The sequence below is a fragment of the Heterocephalus glaber genome, unplaced genomic scaffold, assembly GCF_053883595.1.
Source record: "Heterocephalus glaber isolate CG9 unplaced genomic scaffold, H.glaber_assembly_v1.0 deba00001687, whole genome shotgun sequence".
In the NCBI taxonomy this organism is placed as follows: Eukaryota; Metazoa; Chordata; class Mammalia; order Rodentia; family Bathyergidae; genus Heterocephalus; species Heterocephalus glaber.
This window is the reverse complement of record NW_028258412.1, coordinates 15066986-15093323: the sequence shown is the minus strand read 5'-3', so window position 1 is coordinate 15093323 and position 26338 is coordinate 15066986. Positions and strand designations below refer to the sequence as shown.

The window sequence follows — 26338 nt, the reverse complement described above, 5'->3', positions numbered from 1 at the left end:
GAAGAAATATAGTAAAAATGGCCATACTTCCAAAACTGTTATACAGATTTAATCCAACCCCAGTAAAAAAAAATACCAATAGCATACCTTAAACTAGAAAGAGAAAAAAAAAAAACAAATAGAAAAACCAACCCTAAAATTTATATGAAACCAGAAGAGACCTAGAATAGGAGAAATAATTCTGGGCATCAAGGGCAAAGCAAGGGCATCACAATCCCTGACTTGAAATTATACCACAAAGCTACCATGATAAAAACAGCCTAGTTCTGGCAAAAAACAACAACAACAAAACAAATAAATAAACAAACAAACCTAACCAGACCCTAGGATCAATACAATAGAACAAACTATGCAGAAACAACTCCAGACACACTCAGCTACCTTATCTTTGAGAAATGTCCAAACATTTTCACTGGAAGAAAGCCTATTTATTTATTTTAAAGATAGCCTCTTTACTAAATGGTTCTGAGAAAACTAGCTTTCCATGTGCCAAAAAGTGAACCTAGACCTCTCACCATGAACTGAACTGAAATTGAAATGGATCAAAGATCTAAATATTAAAACAGAAACAATCTGCAGGAAGATAGAATCATTAAAACTCTTGAAGACATAGATGTAGTCAAAGATTTTATGAACAAAACCCTGATCACACAGGACATACTATAAAGAATCAACAATGGGAATCATTAAATTAAAAAGTATTTTCCATCATCAGAGTAAAGAGACAACCCATAGAATGGGAAAAATATTTCACCAGCTCCTCAGATGAAGGACTAACATCTAGAATATATATAAAGAACTCAAAAAAATCAGATCTCCCAGATTTAAAGACCACCTTAATTTTATATAGCAAACTAAGACTTTGAAAAGTGAAACAACCACCCTGTGGTCAGAAGCTAGTATTTTTGAGCATTGTGACTCAAATCTAGTTAGCAAAGTAACTATCCATCTACCTATCCAACTCATTCTTTCATCAACGAATACGGATGGAATGCTTACTATTTCCCAGACATTGTGCTGGGTTGGGTGTTAGAGACAGAATAAGATGTGGTCCTATCCTTAACGGGCCTAGAATCAAGTGAGGTGACAGGCATTAAATTATAATGACACAAAGGACAAAATGACCATAGCTAATTGATGTTGTAAGAGAAAAGCAAATATTTTTTATTATAAGTATATAACAACCTGGCCTAGCCTAATTTTTGACTTAGAAGTGAAAAAGCGTGCCTTGTTAGGGAAAATAAACGTAGTTCTTTCAATATGGAAGGAGGAAACATGAAGCTGGTATAAAGCCAAGGAAAATCACAAAAGACCTTTCGAGCCATATTAAGAAATTTGGACTTTATCCTGAGGGGAGCAGTGTGCCACTGAAGGCTTTAAGTAGGAAAAGGTCCCTCTGCCAACACAGCGCCTGTCATCCTGAGCAGTCGTCCTGCCAGTCTACAGACACCAAATGATCGAGCATAAAGTCACATCAATACTGTACTGTTGGAAATGTAACCTAAATCTAGCTCTTCGTCAGTCAGGTAATACACAATGAAAGCTCAAAGAGTGGTTTTTGCCTTCACTATTTATGTGTGAGAATAGAAAAGAGAAACAACGGATTAAATAAAAGACATTTTTTTTGGGAGGTGGTGCATAAAAAACAAATTATGAGATTGTCTTTAAGAAACACAAAATGATCTATGAATTAAATTTATGAGAACTAAAATCTTTTCAATCACTGAAATACATTGTAAACTTCTGAGTGTTTTGGCTGTAGTGTGAATAAAGCTAAATACTGTGGATATTAATTTGCGAGAAAACAGATTATTATGTCACACTATAGACCAAAATGATTTTTGAAGAAATGTTTAAATGCAAAATTTAGACTGTAAAATCTTCTAGAATAAATTACAAGTGAATATTTAAATACTTAGCAACATATCAGAGGCAAAAGACATAAACAAAAATCAATAGGCTTGACTATATTTAATTAATAATTTCTTCATTTAAAAAAATATGAGGGGACTTCTGCTTTTATCTAAAATGGAGTAAAAGAGACTAGACTTATTATCTGCCACCAGAATCTAAAACACTGGATAAAACATGAATGATGGTATTTCAAGAAAACAGATATCAGGCAAAGAAAGACAACGATCCCTGACATAAGAGAAGCAAATGATGCGAGCCCCAACAGTCCTAGATTTATCTCCTCGGAGTTTGTAGGTGTTGATGCAGAGGAGGAATCCAGCTGGAACCTGGGGGATTCCTTGAGTTGAAGAGACAAAAATGAGTCTGGGATGACCAAAGTGGCTGGAGTTCTCAGAGCACAGTATTGTGCAGAAGCGAGCAGCATGGAAAGAGGATATGGGTATCTGTAGATGTTTTCCCTCAAGTCTTCAGCTGAGTACTGATTAGTGAATACCTGCACGAAAACTACCTTTGTCCAGGAAAACACCATCTACAAAGAACAGAGAAAAAAGTACCTAGGCTCACAAAAGGCTGTGAATAGTACTTGTTCTCATTAGCCAAGACAAGAAATTTCCTGATTTATGGGCCATTCTTTAGAGTACTCAGAAGAGTTTTGCCTTAGTAGTAGGGAATAATTCACCCTAGATTAAATGCTGATTTGTGAAGTCTAACAAGTTTAAGAAAGAAGACCTAAAAGGTTCAAAATATTTCCAAGTAACTCAATTATATCACAGAAAACAAAGCTCAATCATATTTAAAGAAATAATAAAACCCCCAGTATTCAAAAAGATAAAATTCACAATCTCCAATATTCAATGAAAAGACATTAAATAATCACAAAAATATGATTCATAATGAGGAGAAAAAGAATTGAAACAAATGCAAGGATACTAAATTTTGTCATGCCTGTATTCCATATATTTTAAAAGTCAGAGGGCCGGGGATTTAGCTCAGTGGTTTCGCCGCCTGCTGCGCAAGCGCAAGGACCCGAGTTGGATCCCCGGTACCAAAAAAAAAAAAGTCAGAGGGGCTGAGGATTTAGCTCAGTGGCAGCGCGTCTGCCTTGCAAGTGCAAGGTCCTTAGTTTGATCCCCGGTACCAAAAAAAAAAAAATTAGAGGAAATACTGAACATATAAAATAGAGATAGATAAGACATAAACTATAAACTACATCTTTTTAAATTGAAAGCTAGGATACAGTGTCTGAACTGAAAAACACTGCATGGGACGAATAGCAGATGAGACTTTGTAGAAGACCTAACAATAGAAATTATCCAATATGAAACACATAGAGAAAAAGGACTAACAAAAGAAGTTAAAAACAAACCAGAAGGTGGAACACCCTCAAGTGACCTAGCATATATGTCTAATTGGAGTCCCTGAAGGAGAAGAAAGAGATGTTGGGACAGAAAAAAATATTTGAAGAAATAATGGTGGAAAAATTTTCAAATTTGATTAAAATTCTAAACAAAGATCTATGAATGCCTATGAAATTCAAACATGAAAAACAGGAAGAAAATTATACCAATCCACTGGATAACAATTTGTTCAAAACTTGGTATAAAATGACAGCAGATTCCTTGGTATAAGTATTACAAGTGAGAAGACAGTAGAGCAACATTCTTAAAGTGTTAAAAAAGAGAGAGAGAAAAAAATTCCTGTCAAACTAGAATTCTATATCCAATGAAAATATCTTTGAAAAATGAAGCCAGTATAAAGGCTTTAGGACATACAAAAGCTGAAGTAATCCATGACCTCACTATCTGCATGACAGGAAATGATAAAAGAATTTCTTTAGACAGAAGGAAAACCATACTAGACTGAAATATAAACCTATACAAAAAAAATAAAGAAGCAAAAGTGGTAGCTATTTGGCTAAATATATACTATATTTACATTATTTAAATTTCTTTAAAATATAATCAATCATTTAAACAAATAGAACAACATAATATGATGTTTAGAATATATGTAGAAGTAAGATGAATGACAGCACACAGTCTGGGAGAAGAGAAATTGGAGCATATTGCTATAAAGTTGTTATAATATAGTGAAATGGGGCCCGGGATTTGGCTCAGTGGTTCTGTCGCTTGCCTTGGAAGCACAAGGACCCGAGAGTTCGATCCCTGGTACCAAAAAAAAAAAAAAAAAAAGTGAAACGGTATCATATCATTTAAATAAAGACTATATGCTATATACAAATACATATGCATGTATAAATGTAGGCATACACATATATACTTTAAATATAAAGACACAAATAAGATAAAGGATGCAAAAATAACACTAAAAGAAAAAGGGGCTAGTTGATATTCATATCAGATAAAATAGATTTCAAAGTATATTACTGTTAATGACAAAGGTCATTTCATAATGATAAAGGGATCAATTCATCAAGAGGACATGAGGGGCCAGGGATTTAGCTCAGTGGTTCCAGTGCTTGCCTCAAAAGCTCAATGTCTAGAAAGTGTGAGGTCCCGAGTTCAATCCCCTGTACCAAAAAAAAAAAAAAAAAAGAGGACATAACAATACTAAATGGTTATGCACTTAACAACAGGGCTTTAAAATACATAGTTATACAAATGTCGGCGGGCCTGTGGGGAAAAAGGAACCCTTCTCCACTGTGGGTGGGAGTGCAGACTGGTGGAAATCAGTGTGGAGTTTTCTCAAAAAACTAAAACTAGAGGTTCCATTTGACCCAGCCATTCCTCTTCTTGAAGATCTGCCTGAAAGAATAAGCATCATACCAAAGTGATATATGCACACACATGTTTATAGTGGCACAGTTTATAATAACTAAATCTTGGAAATAGCCCAAATGCCCAGCAACTGATGAATGGAAAAAGAACTTGTGGTTATTTTATACATGCAGTACTACTCTGCCATAAAGAAGGATGAGCTTCAGACATTTCTAGCTAAGTGGATGGACCTTGAGACTATACTCTTAAGTGAAATAAATCAGGCACACATGTTTAAATACTGCATTGTTTCTCTAGTGTGAGAAACCAAAAGTGGAAATAAGGACTAAAATGTATAATGGCTATTGGGAAACAGGGAGAAAGTGTTCAAATGTGAAGGGGAACAAGGAAGGAGGGAGGGAGAAAGAAAGGAAGGGACAATAGAAAAAAGTGAAAATAGAAGGAAAAATGGAAACAAAACTTTTGTATATAGAAAGGGGAGGGGGCTTGAAGGGGGGATGTGATAAAATAAAATTTATTTTAAAAAATACATAGTTACGAACTGATTTAAGTACAATGAGAAAGGCAAATATGTAATTACACTTGGAGATTCTAATATGCTGCTCTGAAGAATTGATAGAACAAGTAGAAAATCAGTAATCTAGAAGACTTAAGCAACACTATTAATCAATTTGATTAGTAGGTAGTTATGAAAGAACAGTCTACCCAACAACATCAGAATGTATATTTTTTTCAAGTGCCCATAGAACATTTACTAAGCTATGCAATATTCTGGGCCATAAAATAAGACAATAAATTAAAAGGATTTGAGGCATATTAAATATATTGTGAACAAAATGGATTTTACATTAGAAATCAATAGTAGATACCTGAAAAATCTCAAATATACTGAAATAAATAACACACTTTTTTTTTTTTTTTTTTTTTTTTTTTTTACATAATCCATGGTCAAAAAGCAAATCAAAAGAGAAATTAGGACCTATTTTGATCTGAATGAAAATGCAAGGGCCGGGGATTTAGCTCAGTGGTTCCGGTGCCTGCCTCGCAAGTGCAAAGTCCCGAGTTCGATCGCCGGTACCAAAAAAAAAAAAAAACACCCCCAAAAAAAACAAACAAAAAAAAGAAAATGCAAGCCCAATGCATGATGCTGTTAAAGCAGATCTTTCAGGTAAATCTATAGCACTAAAATCCTGTGTTACAAAAGAAGAAAGGTCCCAAATTAGTGATCTCAGCTTGCACTATTAAAAAAAAAAAACTAGAAAAAAAAGGACAAATTAAATTCAGAGCAGAAAAAGGATATAAAGATTAAAGCAAAAATCAATTAAATAAAACCAGAAAAACAAAAAAAATCGATAAAAGGAAAGCAAAATCATATTTATAAATATCTTACTAGACTGATCAGATAAAAAAAGTCACAAGACACAAATTCCAATATGAGAAACAAGAGAAATGACACTGGTACAAATTTAGCTGACAGCAGGATAATCAGAGATAATTATGAACAATGTTATGCAAATAAATGAACATCTTAAAATGATGAAATACCTCAAAAGACACAAATCACCATAGTTTACTCCAGAAGAAACAATCTGAATGACTCCATTAAAGTAATTGAATTTGTAATTAAAAATCTTCCCACAAAGAAAACTTCAGACTGAGATAGTTCCACCAGTTACTGAACTGAATGAACATCTAAGGAGGAAACACCAACTCTGTATAACTGTTCCAGATAATAAAGAAAGGAGAAATGGTTCCAAGGACTCATTCTTTGAGGCCTGCATTATCCTCATGTAAAAAACAATCCCTACAGCCAGGGATTTAGCTCAGAGGTTTCACTGCCTGCTGTGCAAGCGCAAGGACCCGAGTTCGATCCCCAGTACCAAAAAAACAAAAGAAAACAAAAACAATCCCTAAAAGAAAAAAAAATTGATAAATGAGGCAAACAAAATATCTTTTTCAAAGACACTTAAGAGCATGAAAAGACAAGCAATATATTGGGAGAAAAACCTTTGCAAAACATCTGTCATAATGGAGTTGTATCCATAAAACATAAGGAATCTTTAACACTCAATAGTAAGGAAAGGGGCTGGGGACTTAGCTCAGTGGTTCCACTGCCTGCCTCACAAGTGCAAGGACCCAAGTTCAATCCCCGGTACCAAAAAAAAAAAATAGTAAGAAAAGAAGTAAATTTTTTTAAATGGAAAAAGACTCAAGCATTTCACCAAGGAAGATAACACAGGCAAAAGAAAGATGCTTAACTTCACTACTCACTAGGGAGACACAAATTAAAACCACAGTGAAGCTGAATGTGGTGGTCCATGCCTGTAATCCCAACACTCTGGAAGGCTGACACAGGAGAATGAAACGTGGACAACTTAACAAGACCCTATTTCAAAAGGGGGGGCAGGGATGTAGCTCAGTGGTGCCACACCTGCCTGCCAAGTACTGATCCCCGGTACCAAAAGAACAAAAAAACAAAAAAGAGGGAAAAAAACAAAAAAAAAGAGGGAGGGTGCTGGTTTTAACAGCTTGGTGCCAGGGCCCTGGGTTCAACTGATAGTACCCAAAATAAAATAAAACCCAAATGAAACAAAACCCAAGGAGATACTACTGCATACCAGAGAGAATGGCAGACATTAAAGATATTGACCATACAGGTATTGGCAAAGATGTGGAGTAACTGGATCTTTCATACATTGCATGTGAGAATTAAAATGTTAACACTTTCTAATAAATAGGTGGATTCTGAAAAGGTTAAATACCTATCACAAGGTACCACTCCTCAGTTATTTACTCAAGAAAAATGAAAGCATATAACCCTGAAAAGCCCTGCACATCAATGTTCACAGCGGTTTTATTTTTAATAGCTGAAACTGGAAAAAATCCAAATGTCCATCAACAAATGAATACAGAAACAACCTGTGGTAAATGCTGACAATGGAATGTAACTCAGCAATAAAATGAATTAGTAATACATGCCACAACATGGATGCATCTTGAAATAATTACGCTGAGTGAAAGAAGTCAGACAAAAAGTAGCACATACTTTATGATTTCATTTATATAAAATTCTAGAATATACAGAAAACACATCAGTGGTTCCCTGGGGACAGGATGAATGTGAGAAGGGCTGGGTGGGAGGAATTAGAAAGGGGTAAAAGGAAGGTTTTTAGAGTGACAGATGTGTTTATTCATTATGATGATAGCCATATATATATATATGCAAATAAAGTGGGAAAAATTCTCTACAACATGGGGCAGTTAAAAGGTATTCTTGAACTGGGCATGGTGGCACATGCCTGTAATCCCAGCTACTATGGAAGCTGAGGAAGGAGGATGACAAATTTGAGGATCAGTCTGGGCAACTTAGTGAGACCCTGTCTTAAATTCACGGAAAAAGGGGGTTCGTGAGGATGTAGCTCAGTGATCCCTGGGTTTAATCCCAAGTACTGCAAAAAAAAAAAAAATTCTTAGTGTCAAAATGGTGAATGTAAACAAACACGTACAAATACCCACAAACTCAGAAGAGATAAACAGGAAATTCAAAAAAGATATAGCTACAATCATTAATGATATGAAATGTATGTAACTTCATTAGTAATTAAAGAAGTAAAAATTAAAACGAGACCCTTTACTTCACCCACAAAATGGGCAGAGTAATAGAAAAAAGGTACACTTTTTGGGCCAGGGATTTAGCTCAGTGGTTCCAGTACCTGCCTTACAAGTGCAAGGTCCAGAGTTCGATCTCTGGTACCAAAAAAAAAAAAAAAAAAGATATACTTGTTGCCAAGAAAAAAAGGAAGGAAATGCAATGCTTTATACACTGCTGGAGGTGTAGGATGGGTATGCCCTTCAGCCTAGTGATGCCCTTTTGGGAACTGATATAAGTAGTTTCTTTTTTGTTTTGTTTTAGCACAAGAGATGAGGTATTTTAGTACAAGAGGTGGGGTATAAGCAGGTAGAGCACAGAAAGGCTGTGAGAGAGGAGATGGGAAATGCAGCAGCTTTAACCTGTGAGTTTGGACTTGTTTGCAGCTTATATTTTATCTGGAGTAGGTATCAGGATTTGGGGTAATTTTTCATTTTCTTCTTTTTGCTTATCTGTATTTCTCATTCTTTAAAAAATTATATCACTTTTGTTATTACAGGAAAAGAGATATGAAACTGCTATGGTTTGTATGTGGAATGTCCCTCAAAGGCCCATGTGGTAAAGCTTGGTCCTAACAAGTATGGTGGAGGACTCTTGTAATCCCAACTCTCTGGGAGGCTGAGGCAGGAGGATCACCACAAGTTCCAGGCCAGCCAGGGCAACTTAACAACCTGAAGAGACCTTGTATTAAAAAATAAAGAAAAACCTTGGTCCTTAGGGTAGTGCTGTTGGGAGGTGATGGAATCTTTAAGAGGTTGGGCCTAGTAGGAGGTCCTTAAGTCACTGGGGTTGTGTCCCTGAAGGGGATTGTGAGACCTGATCCCCTTCTTCATCTTTGTCTTGTTTCTACCACAGGCTTCTGCCATGATGTGCTGCCTCACCACAGGCCCAAGAAGTCATGAACTGAAGCCTCCATAAGAAAAGGTTATAAAGAAACCTTTTTTCTTTATAAGTTGATTATCTCAGGTATTTTATTACAGTGATAGAAAACTGGTTAACACAGAAACAATTTATGCAATTAAAAATCTATAAAATACTACAACAAAAAATGGCCATTTTTTTTCGGAGAAATTATTTGATAATAGGAATCAAGAAACTTTAAGCCCATTTCTTTCAGTCAAGTAATTCTTCATGTTGTAAGCTATGATTGAGAATAATGAAAATGGAAATAATTTGAAACATTCCTTTTAATACAAGCATATCCCAATCTAATTTATATTTTTAATTTTCCTTTTTCTTTTTGGTACCAGGGAGCGAACTCAGGACCTTGCACTTGCGAGGCAGGCACGGTGCCACTGAGCTAAATCCCCAGCCTACCTTTCCTTTTTATAATTCTTTTTTTGTTTTTGTTATTGTTTTGAGACAGGATCTTGCTATAGTTCAGCATGGGCTTGAACTCACTAGGTAGCCCAGGCTGGTCTCAAACTCACAGTGATCTTCCTGTCTCAACCTTCCAAGCGCTGGGGTTACAGTCATGTGCCAATTCACTTGGCTCCCTTTTATTATTCTTGCAAAGATAACAAAAATTGACCATAGAAAAAACATGACATGCAATTTGTTCCCATTTTTAGGAGAAAGTTAAAGTCACCGATAAATGGAAAATACCTTTTTGTGTGTGGTACAAAGTACACTGTATTGGTCAGATTCATTTTAGCAGCAATCTTTTTTTTCCCACCTTTTATAACTTCAATCCTTTGTAAATATGGTGCACCTATGGAGAAAAAAGGATAAATGTATAATTACAGGAGCAAAATTAAATAAACACTAGATAAGAATGGTCACGATGGAAAGGGTGGTGGGGGTGAAGGGCGCATAGGTAATGGGGGAAAAAATAAGAACCAAGATACATCATGTTCAGGTACAAACACCCAATGATAAATGTAAAATGTATTGTATACCTAAAATGTACCAATTAATATAAAAAAAAAGAATGGTCATGGTGATGCACACCTGTAGTCTCAGCTACTTGGGAGGCTGAGGTGGGATCACTTGAGCCCAGGTGTTCAGGTCCAGCCTGGGCAACATAGCAAGACCCCACCTCTGAAAAAAAAAAAAAAAGAAGTAATAATTAGTAATGTAGTAGTTTTAAATATTTACAAATGTTATATTATGAAGCTGAAATTTTCTCTTCATCTGTAGATAATAAATGTAAAAGATAAGATTTTTCACATCCAAGACACAGGCTATTCTTTCACAAGCAATTCTAGGAAATGAATGTGTCATTAGATTTCAGAATCCATATTGAAGTTTCCACCAGTTTGTTAGCATCCAGGGTAACTTAATAGAGGCTACCACTGGCAGGACTAATCTGATAGCTGTGGTAATGCTACTGATTCTCTGTCAGGAAGGCTTATGTTTTCAATTGCTTCTCTAATAGGCACGATGGTTTGCATTGATTCATCTAACTTCTTTTTCCTAAGCTTTCCTATAACCAATCTCCCACATTTTGGGGATAATGTTTATTTTCAAATTATCTTATTATTCTTTATTTATTAAAGAAATACATGACATATAGATATATATGATTATTTAAAAATCCATAATCCTACCCAGGAAAGCCACATTAGCAACTGTCATACTTTTTCCCATGTACATATTTATTTCTTCATGCTCATATTTCTTGTTATGTAGCTGAGATCTATACACAATTTCATAATCTACCTTTGTTTTTATCTAACTCTGTATTATATGCATGTTGTTCTATCACCAAATACTGTTCACAAAGATCATTTTAATGAGTGCTTGATGTCTAGCTGATGGAAGAGTCACAATCCAGTCATAATAATTTCTTCACAAGTGGAAATTAATCATTTTATTATGTATTTAGAAGACCTCTGTACATATTACTTATGTATGATTTGGTCACTTTCTTTGTAACAGATTTCTAGAAGTAGAGTTATTGGGTCAAAGAATACAGCCATTTAAATGTATGTATATTTGAATAATTTTTAGTTGCTTGAATAGCTTTGGAGAAGAGGGCCTGACAGGTAAAAATCAAAACAACTAGAAAAAAATTATTAACTTTCAATTTCACTTTTTTCTTGATAAGATATCCCAAATCTTTCATGCCTGTAATTATAAACCACACTTTTTCATTATTTTTGTTATTCCCTCTGATTCTTTCTGTGCCTGTGGAATGCTTTAGATTAAGTGGTAGCTAAACCCTGCATGCATTCAGCATCACATTTTACTCAAGCACTCACCAATCAATAGCTGTAATGTCTACCTTGGTATTCTAGTCACTGTAGCGTCAATGAATTAAAATATTCCTTATGCCATTACATAAATACTAGCTGCTAATGTCTAAGAAAATAATCTTAAATAGGGCATTTATTAATACCCTATGCCCTGATTAATTTTTTTTTGGTACCAGGGATCGAACTTGGGACCTTGTGTTTGCAAGGCAGATGGCGGAACCACTGAGCTAAGTCCCCAGCCCTACCCTGATTAATTTTAAATGCAGATGTCTACTTCTAGAAAAGTTTCCTCATGCTAAGCACATGCAAGCTTACTGTTTATCTTCTCTCTAAATGCTTATTCACTTTTACATCTTTTTCTTTTTTTTTTTTTTTTTTGGTACTGGGGATCGAATTCGGGTCCTTGCACTCCTACATCACTTTCTTAAAATGTATACTCTGCATCTTTGGCTGCACATCTCTACAAATGTTCTATAATGAATCCCCTACGAATTCTAGGAATCAATCCTCTCTCTTTCTATCTTCCTTTCTCTCTCCACTGAAAACTGCATTCCTGAAGTTCATCCATTGAGCTTAGAGGATGTCTCCTTTCTGCCATTTCACCACCCTCCTCCTTTCTTCATAAATGTCTCTTTCACTCCCATGAAGCTGTCTTCTCCTGTTTTTCCAAATTATTTCAGCTATAATCCCTAGATGAATGAGTTCCTCTAAGATGTGCTGAGTCCTCTGTGTGACTGCAAGCTGCTGGCTTAATTCCTGTCCATTTAATAGTTTCAAACAACACCATGTCACTACACAGCCCTGACCTCTACTCTGAGCCCCAGTACCATATTTTTAAGTGTCTACTTGACTTCTCCCCTAAATTGCTCACATACTCCTCATATCAACTTCTACTCTTCCCCTTCCCTATCCCTTATGTCCAATTTATCTCCAATTCTACTTCAAACATTTCTTCATATGTGTTTTTCACTTTCCATTTCTGTGACATTCATTTTTCTCTCTGCTTCTGCTCTTTCAGTCTCTATTCTATCTTTTCTAGAATTCATTTAAAAAACACTTTTTTTTTTTTTGGTACCAGGGATTAAACTCGGGTCCTTGCACTTGTGCAGCAGGCGGCGAAACCACTGAGCTAAATCCCCGGCCCCTTAAAAACACTATTACCATAATAATATTTCTAAAGCATAATTCAGATAATATCACATCTCAGCTCAAAATCTTTCAAAGTTTCCCTCCTTCCTACAGTATAAACAACTTTACTTAACTAACACTCAAATCTGGCTTCAAGCAACTACTCTAACCTAAATTCTAAAACTGAATAAAAAAAAAGAATTAGTATTCCATTACATGTGCATATATACTTTGCATTTCATTTTATACTCTGTCTTTGCTTGTGTTGTTTCTTCTTCCTAAAATGTCCAAATCCTGACCACTCTCACGGTCTAGCAAATATCACTTTTTCTATAAAATCTATCATTTTCTCTGTTGGTTTCAGTTTTAAAGTACAGGTATTAGTACTTAATGGAGGTGAAGTGCGTCTTTAGAGTAGGGTACAACTCTAAGTACACATTTAATTGATCCTTGTATCTTCAGTCATCTTTTTAAAAAACTGCTTTACTGAGATATAATTTACATATATAATTACTTGTTTAAAATGAGCAGCTCAATGATTTTTAGTATATTCACAGATATGTGCAACCATCACCATAGTTATTTTTAGAACACTGTCAGTTCCACAAAAAGAAACACTGTATCATTTAGCCATCATCCACCTTCTTCCATTCCTAAGCAAACAGTGATCTCCTTACTGTCTCTATGGATTTCCTGTTATGGATACTTCTTAAGTACAGAATGGTCTTTTGAGACTGGCTTCTTTCACCTACCATAATGTTTTCAAAGTGCATCTAGTGTACACCATGAGTCAGTATTTCATTTCTGGTTATTGGCAAATGATGTTTCATTATATGAATACACCTCATTTTGCTTATCCATTCATCAGTTGATAGGCATTTGAACTCTTTCTCCCTTTGACTATTATGATTAATGCTGCTATAATTATTCATGCACAAGTTTTTTTGTGGAAATATATTTTCATTTTTCTTGAGTACATTCCCATGAGTGGAATTGCTGGGCCCCACGATATTTTTAAAGGTGCACATACTCCATAAAAATCGGTTGAAACCTCTTCTCTTTTCCATTTCACTCTTAGAACTGAAAACAATAATTCAAATTCATCCTCCTTCCAACACCAATGATATTTTTCCTTCCAAGAGGATAACATTTTAAGAACTGAAATGATATGTACAAAATCATTTTTTTCCGCTCTCCTTGACCTCTTGCAATCTCAAGTATTACATTAATAGTGATAACTTAGAACTGTGCCAAGAATGTAGTCTTTCAGGTCTTGGGCCCTTGGGCCAACTAAACAATCCAGCTAGCTTAAAGTAGATTTCATCAGAGACATGCAACTGGAATAATGTTCTTCACTCTTCATTCTCAGAAATGGAAACACTCCAACAACAGTAATCAAGTAAATTATTTTTTACAGACATTATAACTTAAGAAAAAAACTTGATAGGGTTTTTCTCTTCCCAGAAACTTTTGAGAAAAATGATTCAAGGAGGATTTTAGTTCCCTTTCAATGTTTCAATTGCACCTCTTCAACAGTAAACCAGGAGCCAACTAATTTGAACACTTCAGCATTAAGAGGGGAAATAAGAATTAGAATGTTTCAAACTGGAAAGAATTTTATAGTTATTTCAATTCCTTTTGGTTTTTTGTTTTATTTCGTCTGTGTGTGTTTTCACTAAATTGTAGGAAAGTTAAGCATTATATCACACCTGTGTAGCAGTGTTACCTAAAATTAAACTGATTTCCCAGTCTGGAAGACTTTCCTCTGAATTACACTGCTAAAGTCAGTCTCCAAAACACCAAAAATTGCTGTTTTGAAGGGTAATCAAGAAAATTTTAATTTAAGATTGGATTTTTGTGTCATTATTCCTCCCAAGGATCTTATATACCATTTAAATATATGGTGGTAGATTCAGTTCTTTTTTTTTTTTTGAGACAGGGTCTCACTATGTAGTTCAGGCTGGTCCTGAACTAACTACATAGCCCAGGGTGGCCTTAAACTCACAGCATCCTCCTACCTCAGCCTCCTGAGTGCTAGGATTTCAGGCATGCCTGGCTGGATTTGGTTCTTTTTTTTTTTTCTTGGATTCGGTTCTTATGAGGACTGGAGAGTAAACAAATTTGGGACCTCTTTAAGAAAAAGAATATAAAATTCTTACATAAAAATAAGTACAGAGGGCTGGCGGTGTAGCTCAGTAGTACAGTGATTGCTTAGCATGCACAAGGCCCTGGGTTTAATTTCATTACCGCAAACAAAACAAAATGGTATAGGCAGTGCTCGTGAACCTATGACCAGCATGGTACAGCTCGCTGCTTATTATCACTGAAAGCTCTCAAAGGTTCGCCATTACTGGTACAGGGCCTTTGAAGGGGTTGGTGCAAATTTAGGGGCCCTAAAACTTATGCTTTGCAATAAATCAGCCTGAAGCAGGTATAAAGGCTTCATTTTACGGCAGTGAAAAATGAAGTACACTAAGGTGATATTACTTTTTCAAGGTCACATAGTAAGGACTATCCAGTGTTAGGTCCGCCCCTTCCCAAACATACAACCTTCCATTCAAACTTGAAAAGAATTACCTTTAAAGAAAGTAGAAGAAAACTTTTCTTGTTAGAGGCTGTTCCTGTCTTCTGCCAATATTTAACTATTCTGAGGTAAGAAAACTGCTGTTATGGTACTCTCACTTTAAAAATGAAACTAGCCGGGGATTTAGCTCAGTGGTTTTGCTGCCTGCTGCGCAAGCGCAAGGACCCAAGTTCGATCCCCAGTACCAAAAATAAATAAATAAATAAATAAAAATAAAAATGAAACTAGATCGTGATCACATAGTCCATTGTGCTCATATATCATGGCATTTGAGAGCTGAAAAAGGACCTTACAATCACCTAAATTCTAGTAGTAAATGCAGAAGTGTCCAAGTTTATTGATTATCATAATAATGACAACCTTTAGACTATTTCTGCATCATGTGACATTACATTACATGAAGATGTTTCTAGCCATTCTTTAAACTTTATCTATGTATGCTGAAAAGTAAAACTATCAATTGTTTTGGCTTACTACAGATATTATTTTCTTCATGCTATGAAAAAATGTTTAGGTTGAGAGACAGGAAAAGAAAAGCTCTTTTGGGTTCTTTAAATTTAACATTTAATATCTTTGCTCTGCCTGCTAGAAACTTGAGGTCAATTATATATTTATTTATTCCAGAATGGAATAGTGAGATAAATGAGAAGATATTGGCTAATGCATACTAAGTTTCAGTTAGACAAGGAATAAATGATAGGTACCCAAGGTAATGAATATATTAATTTGTTTGATTCAATCACTACAAAATACATATATTATAATGCCACTTTTTCTCCATAAATATATACAGATACCGTGGGTTTTATTTATTCATTTATTTATTTATCTTTTACCTTGGGTTCTATTGTAAGAGAAATGGAAAGCCACTGAAAAATGTGGGAGGGAAGTGACATGTATTTAAAAGGATCAGCCTGACTTCTGTGGAAAACAGATTGCATAGGAGCAAGATTCAAAAGAGGGAGACCTAGAGCCACACACAGAAGAATGAAACCAGATCCCTGTCTCTCACCAGTCAAAAAGATCAATTGAGGATGAATTAAAGACCTGACTGTAAGACCTTAAAGAAGAAACAAAACAGGAGAAATGCTTCAGGACATTGGAATGGGCAAGATTTTTTAGATAAGACTCCCAAAGCACAGGAATAAAAGCAAATACAGGCAAATGGGATTAGATCAAACTAAAAAGCTGCATTAACAAATGAAACAATCAACAGAGGAGACAACCTATAGAGCTGAGGGTTTAGCTTGGTTATAAAAAAGGGTTGCCTATCATGAGCAAAGCCCTAAATTCAATCCCTAGCAGAAAGAGACAGAGACAAGACATAGGAACAGAAACAGAGACAGAGAAAGGAAGAGAAACACAGGCAGTACATAAAAGAAGAAAATATTTCCAAACAGTTTATCTGACAAGGGGTTAATATCCAGAATATATAAGGAACACAAAAAATTCATTAGCAAAAAAAAAAACAACAAAAAAAAACTGATTAAAAAGTGGGCAATAGCCCCAAACAGATATTTCTTAAAAGAAGACATTTATTATGGCTTGTATCTAGATGTTCCCCTAAAGCCTCATGCGCTCACAGGTGGGGTTTGTTTTTTTTTTGGTACCGGGGATACAATTGGGTCCTTGCGCTTGCGCAGTAGGTGGGGCTTTTTGAAGCTCGGTGGATCTAGGGCATGTGATCCTGGGATTAAGGGTATGTGGTATTAAATTAGTCTACTGACTAGAATCCCCATAGTTCTGGGTGTGGATAATGGGAAGGCCCACCTGAGTGGAGATGCCACCACCTCAAAGTCTGGTAGCCTGGATGCTCTCAGTTCAACTAAAATTCCAAGCAATCTTCACTTTAATTGTTCCAAAGACAAACACAAAAAAACAAACAAAAAAACCCTCAAGACATAAACACCTTTAGCCTCTGCAAATTTTACCTGCTGCTGACCCAACACAGGAATGCTCTGTGAAAGCTCTGTATTTGTAACTTTTGACTCCCTGCTATAGGATTATAGTGCCAGGCACCGAAGATAATAGAACACAGAAATAAAAGCTTTGAAAATAAACCTTCTTATAGCTAATGAAGGCTTATCTAGCATGCTATTTTTCTAAAATGTCACAGCTATTAGCAAGTTCTTTTGTTTGTTTGGGACTGTTTCTCTTTTGTTTCCTTGAAAAAAATTTCCTTAAGCATAATCAGTTTTAGAGACTCAGAAACTTCAGAATCAAATTGTACATACTTAAATTTATATTTGCTTCTATGGGAAGGGTTGACCTGGCCTCTGCTATGGACTGAATTTTGTTCTCCATGCACTCCATCCCCCAATTCCTGTGTCGAAATACTAAAACTCGATGTGACTATATTTGGAAATAGAACCTCCAGGAGATAAGGTTAAATGAGACCTTAAGGTCCCATAGGGTTGAAGGCCTTAGGTGAAGGGGAAGAGAGAAAGATTTCAAGGACGGGCCAGGTTAGCACATGATGAGAAGGCAGCTATCTACAAATCAGGAAGAAAGCTCTTATGGGAAACCAAATCTTCAGATACTTTGACCCTGGTTCTTGTAGCCTGCAGAACTGTGACAAAGTAAATTTCCATTGTAAGTAACCCAGTCTATGGTATTTTTGTTATAGTTGCACAGGAGACAAAGCATGCAGGAGGCAATTTTCAAATAATTACTAATTTAATAGTCAAAAATGTATTCTTCAGTTAGTTAGAAAAACTGATTTTTCTTTCAAAATACATCTTGATAATTCAAAGAACTGGGTAAAAATATTATTTCTCAAAATTGAGGGAAAAGTTTATAATTATACTTAGTTTCTGCCTCATACCTGGGAAAAACCATAAATAAGAGAACATGTACTTGGAGAACATATGCTTGAATAAGTGTAAAATCTTGACCGAAAATCTGTTTCCAAAGACTTTAAATTTATTTGACCTTCAATAAACTGCTCTGAATATGGACCTAAAATGTACAGGCTCCTCAAAATGTGATTTTAACTGTTGTCTCTTCAGGTACATAGAGGAGTTAATCTTTGAGTGATATGTCTGAACTTTAGAAACACAGTAAAAGCTATCAGCTCTGTGTATACCAACTGATTTTAAATACTCTTCAAAGCCATTTATGAATCTACCTTCCATACCTCTGCCCATGCTGCTGACCTGAATGTAAAACCTGGCAATGCCACTTTCCACCTTAAACCATATCAATCTCCATCATGTTCAGGACATCAAATTCAAGCTCCTTGTAGATGGCATGTGAAATCTTCTGTGATCTGCTCTTTGTTTACTTTTGAATCTTTTTCTTTTTTTTTTTTTGTACCAAAGATCGAACTTGGGACCCTGTGCTTGTGAGGCAGGTGGTGGCACCACTGAGCTAAATCCCCGGCCCAAGAAGACCCTGTTGGCAAGGAAGGAAGGACTCCTTCTTCCTAGCTCACTAGAACTTATTCAAGAATCCTTCCTTCAGGCCAGGAATTTAGCTCAGTGGTCTCGCTGCCAGCTGTGCAAGCACAAGGACCCGAGTTCGATCCCTGATACCAAAAAAAAAAAGAATCCTTCCTACCCTTATTTGGAAACTTTCTTGACTCTCCCCTGAGATACAGGACATTCTACTTTCCTTTCTGTTCCTGCAGGATGGTGGTATAAATTTTTTTATATAAAGTATTTCCCATACAAGATTTATGTTGTTTTAGATAAGTAGCTCATTAGGATCATAAGCTCCTTGAAGACAGGGGTCATTTTTGTGTCATCACTACCTAAAAGACTGGCTGATACATTTCATGTGGCTAAAAAGTGCTACTGAAAGTGGGTTTTGGTGGTATATGCCTGTACTCCCAGAACTTGGGAGGATGAAGCAGGAGGATTACCATGAGCTCAAGGCCAGCCTGAACTACACAGCAAGATCCTGTCTAAAATAGCAATAATCATGCCTTGGATAAACCTCATTGGCTACGATACTGCCACTGTACAAAGCTACTTGTCTAAAATAAAAAAGAATAGAATGCTCTTGAACTCTACTAATCCATATAACAAATATGTTTGCTATTTTAAGGTCTATTATGGTAAATATCACTATAAAGCACATAAACATCATTGCTTCATACGTTTTTCTGAATCACTATTTCCACAGGTTGTTTTACTTAAAATGAAGTTGATTTTTATTTTAGAAATTTTATTAAACTATATGATCCTAAATGTCAATAATTTCAGAATTATCAGCACCCTCAACTTACAGTTCAGTAGCCTATCTGAACAAAATGTTCCCTAAAAGGCTCATTGTGATGAAGGTTTGGTTGCCAGCTAATGAGCTTTTGGGAAGTGACTGGATCACGAGGATTTGAACTTTACCAAGTAGATTAATCCATTGATATGTTCATTAGCTGAACAGGCTGTTAGGAGGCAGGGCCTCCTTGGAGAAATGGGTTCCTGGCAGGATGCCTCTGAAGAGTGTATCTTGTCCCTGGCCTCTTCCTTTCTCTTGCTCTGCTTCCTGGGTGCCAGGAGGTTTTCACCCTACCATGAGCCTAGAGGCACAGAGCCTGGTGACCATGGACTAAAACCTCTGAAACTGTGAGCCAAAATATATCCTCCTTTAAATTGTTATTTTTAGGTACTTTGTCAGGGTGATGAAAAGCTGACTAACAACACACTATCTATTTTAATGTATGTCTTAAAAGTACTGGCCCTTGAGATTATCTCATTTAATCATTTATAAATTCCTCTGGAGTCAGAATCTAGATGTATTAATTCTACAAAAGTGAAATAAATGTATATTATATATTAAATATTTAATCTTCCTATATTTTTTTTCCTGTGAAAAGTCATAATACATAGTATATCTTTGCATTAAGTAGTTTAGAGTCTATTAATTAGGTCTGCCTTCAATCACCAAGTCCAAAATGTCAGTTATATTGATTTATAAGATTTCTTTCAGTCTTTTAGTAAGATTATTTTGGACCTTCATTCATTGTTGCTTGATTTTGGTAAATGAACTAATCTTGGAATGAACAGCAAAGAGAGAATTCACAGGAATTTTATCTTAGACCATCGCAGGCACTGAGAACAGAAGTTAAGAGATGATTTCCTCATTAGGGCTTAGTTTGCTGTAATCGGTGTCATCATCATCATCATGATGTATTTATTCAATGCTTACTCTGCATCACACATTACCTCATTTAATCCTTAACACAAAACTATGAGTTACTATTATTGCTGTCATTTTACAGATAAAGATCTAAGAGCCAACTTCACAGAGTTAGTGTGCGGTAAAGCTAGGATTCAAAGCTAGGCTGCCTAATCTCAAGCCCAGTCTTTTAACCACTATGATAGAGTTTTCAGTTAAATCATTTTATGAAAGATTGAAGAAAATTAATGACTTGTTAAATTATAAAGGATTCCATCTAGCCTACAAAGATGCCTGAATACTAACTGGTTAATCATTTTGATTAGTTTTACTCAAGACCAAACCAAAAAGTTAAGCCTTTTCATCTAAAGTTTTTCATTTTGTTTTTTTAAAAAGGTAATGTAGCCAGGTACAGTGGCCCACACTTGTCCCAGCTCCCAGAGGCTGAGGATTGCTTGAGTGCAGGAGTTCAAGGCTAGCCTGGTCCACACAGTAAGATCCTCAGGGGGGAAAAATTCTAATGTCATCACTGAGAATTTCTGTTCAGTGAAAAGTGATGTGCTTTTATACACTAGAAAGTCTGCACTTAAAACTTTCAAGTTAGTTTCAAGTTAGCATTCAAAACTGTTGCCTAATTTCTAATGTTGAAAGGATAATTCAGCATTCTTAGTCACTTTTCATTTTGCTTTGCCATTAGCAGATAGTACAAGTGTCCATAGGTCCAGACAGGATACGTGTCAGAACAGTTTACTCCTTTGCAAGTCACCTTACAGCACTTTAGCAACTGTCTCCCACAGGGACTGGAAGAACTGCCTTATTCAAAAGTATGTAAAACTGCATGTGTTCTGGATAACATTCAAGTCAGTGCAGAAAAGTAAAAATTAAATTGTTTTAAAAAAGTAAACAGTCCTGTAACAACTGACTGGGATATCTCTAAGTGCTTAGATTAACTTGAAGGGTCAGACAAAATATAAAAGGAACAGAAAATACTGTTTAGAAGAATGCTAGCAATGCTGTTATGGTTTATATATGCATGCCTCCCTAAAGCCTCATGCACTCATAGGTGGGCCTTTTGGAAGGTGATTGGATCATGGGGGCATGACACCCATCAGCAGATTAGAACACCAATGAGTTTGTAGCTAAATGTGATTTGGGAGGTGAAGCCTGGTTGGAGGAGGTGAGTCTGGGGGGGCGTGGCCTGGAAGGGTCTACCTCCTTTCCTCCTCCCTTGATCTCTCTTTCTCTCTGCTTCCCACAGCCATGCCATGAGCTGTTTCTCCTCCGCAATGGCTTACTGCCTTGGAGCCAGTGGACTATGAACTGAAACATCTACAAACTGTGAGCCAAAATATACCTTTTCTCCTTTAAGTTGTGGGTGTTGGGTATGAGATGAGAGTGATGAGAAAGTAATCAGTGATGAGAAAGTAACTCAGTGATGAGAAAGTAACTAAGATAAATGCATACTAAAGTTTTACCCTAAAGGTATTTAAAATGTAGAAGGAAGATGAGCAAAATACGCAAATAATATCTACAGTAAATTCAATCACATGCTAATGTTCTGGGTTCTCACCTCTCACACATGCTCCAAATGCTATTTTCCTAATACAGAGGGTTCTAACAGTATCACTCTGCTATTCAAAAGCCTTTGATAGAGACATTCAAATTTCACAGAAAGGTACTCAAGGCTACAAAGATATGGTTTGAATTCAAGTTTACCAGATTCCTACTTATTGTTTGATTATGCCGGATACCTTCATGGTTCCTCAGTTCTCTTGTGTCTTTTACTTAGCACAGAGCTTTTTCACTTCCTTAAAAGTCAAAATCCTTAGCCAGGCATGGTGGTGCACGACCATAATCCCCGCATTTGGATGGCTGAGGCAGGAGGATCACCATAAATTCAAGGTCATCCTGGGCCACACAGTGGGACCCAGATTAAAATACAAAACAAACAAACAAACAAAAACCCCCAAAATAAAACAACAATAACAAAATAGTCAAAATCCAAGTGTTTCTATAAGGCCCAGTTAAATCTCACCCCTTTCCCTACCTGTGACAATCAGAATTCAGTTTCCAGGGAACTTCATTTGTATATTTACTATAACATATCTCATCTTTACCTGGTATTGTATTAATGGTTTGCTATGAACACAGTTGTTTCCTCAACTGGAAAACAGACTCTTTCATCTTTTCCTTCATACATATGTGATTCTTTTCTTCTACTCTTATAATAATGTCATATAATTCTAAAAAATATAGGAGGAAGAGAAGAGAATTAAGATGTGTTATGTACATGTACCAACTCCCCATGATGAATGTAATCAGTATGCACTATCAACATGTACTAATAAAAATTAAACAATATCGATTTAGACAGGGTGATCTGAGTTGTACTTTCAAAGTATCCATAATTCACTTAACAGATAAGTTTATTTCACACCTACTGTGTGTAGCTCTAAGCACTTGGAGAAACAATAAAAAACTCTCTATTCTTGTGGAGCTTAAATTTTAGTGGAAAGAAGCAGAAAATAAATATAAAGAAAAATGGTATATTAAAAGAATGATGAGTGCTTTGGAAAGAGAGAGAGAAATAAAAGCAGCACAGGATGAGATGAGGAATGCCATGTGTGGGGGCAGATTGCAACTTTAAACAGGGCAAGTGGGACTGAGCTCAATGAGAATGTGAAATCTAACTCTTCTCAATTTCGGAAGCAGATGCTAATATCTGGGGGAGAGTTTTCTACGCAGAATGCAGCAAGCTCAAAGGCCCAGAGAGGTGTGAGAAGGAGAACTGGGTGTCCGGAGCAGAATGAAGTCAGGGATGAACCAAGGGAGATAAAGCCGGAGTGAGAAATGGCAGGGAAATCACACATGGCCTTCTATAGTCCTGGTGTAAGGATTCCAGTTCTTACTCAGAGATAGGAAGCCAAGGCAGGGTTTTCAGGAGAAAGGTATTGAAATCTGATTTACATTTTAAAGGACCCCTCTCTATTGAGCGTAAACTGAAGAAAGAAGTACAGCTAGACAGCTGCTAGGATAACCCAGGTTAGATGTGATGGTGGCTTGAACCAAAGAAATAGCAGTGGAGGTGGTTAAGAGTTGATTTTATGTATAAATATAAATATAAAGCGGGTTTGGTGGTGCATGACTGGAATCCCAGCATTTGAGAGGCTAAAGCAGGAAGGGTCACTGCGAGTTTGAGTCCAGTGTGAGCTACATAGTGTGTTCAAGGGCAGCCTGGACTACACAGTGAGTCCCTCTCTCAAGAAAACAAAAACAAAACAAATGTACATATAGTCACACATCACATAATGACATTTTAGTCAACAATGGACTGTGTATACATTGGTCCTGTAAGATTATAGTAGTGCTGAGAAATTCCACAGTAATGTTGGAGCCATCTTCGTTTGTGGTGATGTTGATATACACAAGTATTTATTGTTACAACTGCCCACTACATCTAACACAGCGACTTGCCTAAGAGCAATAGGTCATCTGGAACGGCCTAGGTGTGTATGAGGCTATACCCTCTAGGTTTGTGTGAGCACAGTCCGTGATGTTCACACAAAGGCAGAACTGCCGAATGACACATTTCTCAGCACCCCCACTGCGAGATGACAACAAACAGTAGTATAAAACATAATATTAAATTGAGAGAATAATTATGCCAAAAAAAGTTAAAACAAAAAATAGGACCCCCCCCAAACACTGTCTTTTCTTCTTTCTCATAAACATCTCCCAATGAGAATAAAACACTTAACAGACTTACACAACTTTTTGTCTTTTGTAGTTACTTTGAGTTCAGAATACAGTACCCACCTTTGAAAAATCAATAAACCATAGTCCATGATGGCAAATCAAAAAGGGTGCAAAATGTGTTTTGAGATGCTTTTTATAAATCTCAGTTACTTAACGTTTCCCACAATTTTGTGAATTATTTATAGAGTTCTCTTTGTGTTCTGTTTAAATTACTAGAGGTTATTAAAACTTTAAATGTTCATTTTTGTGACTGACAACTGGGGGAGAGCAGGTACAATGGAAATGTATTCCTGCAAGTTTCTGTTGAGAGTGTCAAGCTTCTCTGATGGAGTTCAAATTGGGGACACTGGGTATTTTGGACTTTCTTCTTCATCTATCCCATTAACTAATTAAAGCCTAATATGTACAAATAATGCAGAATTATTGGGTGCGATCATTTCACCAGGGTATGAATTGGTTTTGTGCTAGGTCTAGAATGTCAGCTGGGATGCATCATCAAAGGAAATCAAGGCAACCCTTTGCTGATAAGGAAATTGTAAAGCCTCTTTTTGGAACTAGAGACAGCAAGCTTAGTAATGCAAATGCACTCCTGTTCATCTGAACAAGGCCCTACCGTCTGCTATTTAGCAAAGGCTCAAAGAGCAGGACCAAAGGCTCCAAAGATGGAAAGTGTAAAAGGAAGTCTCTTTTCTGCTCCACACTTTGGCAGTCAGGACATTGAATTTGCATCTGTCTGAGTGGTAACTTCTAAAAGTCTGAGAAAGTAAATGTGAGCTGAATGTCAAGCGATAAAAGATAATTCTGAGAGAATCTGTTTGTGTGGGAGAGTTGAGAGTTCAGTATTAAAGAGGCCAGGATTAGCATAGTGCAGAAAACTTACAAACCTAAAACCCACCCTAAGTACAGATGAACTCAGAGCAAGTTTTCTAAATAATTTTTCTCAAAGAGAGAAAGAGAGAGAGAGACAGCAGACACTGTAATACAGGAAGAATATTTTGTAAAGTGCTCTTTTCTTCCTGAATTCTATTCTTTCTGTTTCTCAACAATTTTATGTGTGAGTGGCCTGATTATTTTCTTGATCTCTGCTCATCTTTTCGTTCTTCTTTCTTTTTCTTTCTTTTTTTTTTGTCTCTCTCATACAGCCCAAAATAGCTAAATCCAGTTCTCCTTCAAGTATTAATGTTTTAGTCTTATAGATTTTTGCCCTCTCCAGATATTCCTGCCTGGGTTTCCCTGGTGCTGATAAATGTTAAATAGTTTAATGCCACAGGCAGCTGCAAAAGTCACCATCACAGATGGTGCAAAGAGGTGGAAATATCAGAGCACAGTAGTTAATGGAAACTTAAAAAACAAAAAAAAACAGAAATGGAAAACCCTGGCATTATCAGAGTGCCTGGTATAGAGAGAATTCAATAGTAAAAGTCTGCTTAAGTGTTTATTAAAATTTTAAGGACCTTTCTCACCAAAAGCAACCCTGTTCTCTATAGCTAGACTCATTCCCAAAGCCAGAATTCATGAATGGGGATTCAACAAGATAGTTTTTTATTTTTCTCACTTAAATTGCAGTTATTAAAACCAGAAGTAAAAACAAAAACAAAACAAACCAGAAGTAGTGGTCAGAATACTCCAAGTTCAAAGAAAGACAAAAATGAGTGTGTCATAAGTATGAAAGGCCAAAAATGGTCTACGGTAATCATATTCTTTTCTCAGACTATTACCCTTTACCTTTCACAGAATTACCTTCTTGTGAACAAAATTTAAACTCACAATGTTTTAGAATATCTGTATGCTTTCTGATATTGTTTTAGTAGGGTTTTTTTGGTTTTGGTCACTGTATATCCTATTCACTAACCTCTAAGTGGGGAAGATAAAACAAAGCATGACTTTCAGGGCAGATCTAGGAAGGAAATCATGGTGACCTGCAGTACCCTAACCTTCCTGATCACATCTATACTGTGTTGGAGGAGGCAGGAGCCAGGGCAAAAATGTTGGCAAGAAGAAAAATTAGGTCAAGAGCCCCAGGTCTCAGGATGAATGATTGTGGAGCCTAGAAGATTTTGGCACGAGCTCATCTCTCTTGCTCACTACTGAAGGCAGTCTAATGTGCTAGTTAAGAACATTAACTCAGATGCAAGATTACTTGTGTTTGAATTGTGTTTCTGGTCAAGTAATTTAACCTCTCCTAGCCTCAGATATAATATAAATACCCATCCCTTAGAGATTGTTGTAGGGATTATATGAGATATTTCAAGTA

At 36.2% G+C, this 26338-nt stretch overlaps 1 protein-coding gene and 1 pseudogene across 6 annotated transcripts in view; both read right to left on the bottom strand.

Moving 5' to 3' along the window:
• The window catches only part of Taok3 (TAO kinase 3), a 189319-nt gene that overhangs the window by 100365 nt on the left and 62616 nt on the right, over positions 1 to 26338 (bottom strand). For 2 of the 6 annotated variants that reach the window (XM_087198101.1, XM_087198102.1), the window contains exons 2-3: positions 22446 to 22571; positions 9907 to 10012 (exon numbers count right to left, since the gene is read on the bottom strand). The gene's annotated coding sequence lies outside the window, so the exon portion shown is untranslated. Of the gene's footprint in view, positions 1 to 9906; positions 10013 to 10251; positions 10342 to 22445; positions 22572 to 26338 lie in introns of all 6 variants that reach the window. The other 4 variants (XM_004843693.4, XM_021257377.2, XM_087198100.1 and 1 more) reach the window with 3 other exon arrangements.
• On the bottom strand, positions 19114 to 19180 carry LOC147822003 (U4 spliceosomal RNA; annotated as a pseudogene).